Genomic DNA, 3,106 nt, shown 5'->3' on the forward strand with positions numbered 1-3,106 from the left:
GACGCCACTTCCAGCTCCTCCTTTTACACTATTCATAGTAAAAATACTTTTAACCACTTGTATATGTCTCCAGACAGGTTTCTTTTACCGTTGGAAATTATTTTCTCCTAAACACAAAAAACAAAAAGCATAAACATGCAAATAGCTATTCACACTACATTATATAACTTAACTTTGTGTCTTGTCTGCAGAAGCAATTTAAAGCTAAGAATTAGTACATTGTGTATCAACATGTTAGGGACATATACCTTCAATATAAACATTTATTTGTCCACAAACTTCCTCAAGATAAAAGCTGCAAGACCATCTCAGCCCCACCCTGTGCCGATAAATGTGAGATGACTTTGGATTTTCAGTCTCAGAGACTTTTTAGTTTCATTTCTCTCTTCTGCTGTCAGCGATGGCGTCTGCTGATGTGAGACAAGAGCTGGACTGTTCCATCTGTCTGAACATTTATACAGATCCTGTAAACCTGAGATGTGGACACAACTTCTGCCGGGTCTGTATTGATGGTGTGTTGGATACACAGGAGGGATCTGGAGGTTATTCCTGTCCTCAGTGCAGAGAAGAGTTCCGGGATCGGCCTGTACTGCAGAGGAACATAACACTACGTAACATAGTGGAGGCTTTCCGATCTTCTCAGCTGGAAGAAGGGAAGACTGGAATCTTCTGTACTTACTGCTATCACTCTCCTGTACCTGCTGTTAAATCCTGTCTGATGTGTGAAGCTTCTCTGTGTGATAATCACGTGAGAGTCCACAGCAAGGCACCAGAACATGTCCTAACTGATCACACCACTTCCATGGAGAACAGAAAATGCTCCATCCATAGAGAACTTCTTAAATATTACTGCACTGAGGACTCTGCCTGTATCTGTGTGTCCTGCAGTTTGGCCGGAGAACACCGGGGACACAAGGTGGAGACTCTGGATAAGGCCTCCGAGAAGAAGAAACAGAAACTGAGAAATGTTCTGCAGAAACTGATAACAGAGAGAGAGGAGACGGAGAAAAGAGTCCAGAGTCTGCAGGATCGCAGGAGAAAAGTACAAGAAAAATCAGCTGGTCTAACAGAGAGAGTCACTGGCCTGTTCATAGAGCTCAGGAGACATCTGGAGGACCTGGAGAATAGAGTCCTGAGGAACATCTCCAGCCAGGAAGAGTGGATCTCATTGTCTGATCTGATCCATCAGCTGGAAATAAAGAAGGAGGATCTGTCCAGGAAGATGGAGGACATTGAGGAGCTGTGTAACTTGACTGACCCACTGACTGTCCTACAGGAATCAGACACAGGGGACTTGTGTGATACTGAGGAGGGAGATGATGAGGACAGAGAGAGACATGATAGACTCCTCCATGATGGAGGGGATCTGGATGTGTTTGGAATCTCACACACATTACACACAGGGTTATCTGATATGATAAAAGAGGTAAATGTATTCTTCAATATACAGGAAGCTTCAGACATATTACTGGATGTGAACACAGCTTATAATAATCTACAGATATCAGATGACATGAAAACTGTATCCTAGTCAGATATAGAGCAGAATCATCCAGAAACACCGGAGAGATTTCAGACATGTTTGCAGGTATTAAGCAGTCAGAGATTTTCCTCGGGGCGACATTACTGGGAAGTGAATGTCAGTGAGGCAAAAAATTACAGAGTCGGGATGTGTTATCCCAGTATAGGGAGGGAAGGAGGAGTGCAGTCACTGATTGGACATAATAACAAGTCCTGGGGTTTGCGCAGGTATAGAGGTGTATATAGAGGTGTGTATAGAGGTCTGTGTTGTCTAAGACATGACAATAAAGAGATCAGAATATCTCCCAATCTCTCCAGTAACAGAGTCAGGATCTATGTGGATTATGAGGCCGGGCAGCTGTCCTTTTATGATCTGTGTGACCCGATCCGACACCTCCACACCTTCACCACCACCTTCACTGAGCCCCTCCATGCCGGGTTATGGGTAGTAGAAGGTTCTATAACAATATCTGGGGGTGAAAGGCGACATGAGAAATAATAATATAACAGTAAATCTGCCCAAACCTGCTGACATCACAGAAATCTGAATCTGATTATTTGTAACTAATGGAATAATGCAGAAGATTCATATTCCATATGTCATAAATCTAAAGGTTCCCAACACAAACAATCACAGCATTGAGAAATCTCAGCACAGGAAAGTGTGATTTATTCTCTTATAGTGACAATAATAAGATTTGGGGTTTTCAGGGGTTCATTAAGGGCCAGTTCACACCACATGCAGTCCAGTGCGTTTTTTTTTTTCTGCATCAAAAACACATAGAAAGTAGGTTATATGGTTTTCAATGGCATAGATCACACCAGTGCTTGCAGTTCCAGTGCGTTTCAGTTGCAGAAAAAAAGTAGAACATGCTGCATTTTTTCTGCACTGGACTGTACTAGAATGCTGTAAAAAGCATCAAAAACTCACGGGAACGCACCAAAAACACACTGCAACACCCATGTTCTGTTTTAAGGTTAAGAAAAAAAAGGGGGGGAGAAATGCACTGGACTGCATAAAAAATGCATCAAAAACGTGCATTTAAAAAAGCATCTGGAGCGCATTCGGACTGCGTTTCTATGGTGTAAACTGGCCCGGATGCGTTCCAGGTGCTTTTCTGCATGTGCGTTTTTGATGCATTCCAGTGCATTTTGATGCAGTCCAGCGGGGATTTTTCCCCCTCTTTTTTCTTTACCATAAATAAGGACAAGTGTGTTGCAATGCATTTTTGATGCATTTTACAGCGTTCCAGTACAGTCCAGTGCAGGAGAAATGCAGCATGTTCTATTTTTCCTGGAACTGGAACGCACTGGAACTGCAAGCACTGGTGTGATCTGTGCCATTGAAAACCATATAACCTACTTTCTATGCCTTTTTGATGCAGAAAAAAACGCACTGGACTGCATGTGGTGTGAACCGGCCGTAAGTGTTAGTGGTCAGGATAAGACTATTATCATTGATTATAATTTGAATGATTTTTCTAAATTTGCAGAAAATGTAATGTACACTATTGCAGCTTGCCAATACTTAGATGTGCTGACTGCATTGGTTTTCTTTTTTCAGTCTTTTTTTTCTTTAATTTTT

The 3,106-nt window shown here is 42.1% G+C and overlaps 1 pseudogene; it reads left to right on the forward strand.

Annotated features, from left to right (window-relative positions):
* Positions 1–397: 397 nt before the first annotated feature.
* On the forward strand, positions 398–2,040 carry LOC141145568 (E3 ubiquitin/ISG15 ligase TRIM25-like; annotated as a pseudogene).
* The last annotated feature ends 1,066 nt before the right edge of the window (positions 2,041–3,106 follow it).

This window comes from Aquarana catesbeiana, linkage group LG05, assembly GCF_042186555.1.
Source record: "Aquarana catesbeiana isolate 2022-GZ linkage group LG05, ASM4218655v1, whole genome shotgun sequence".
Taxonomy (NCBI): domain Eukaryota; kingdom Metazoa; phylum Chordata; class Amphibia; order Anura; family Ranidae; genus Aquarana; species Aquarana catesbeiana.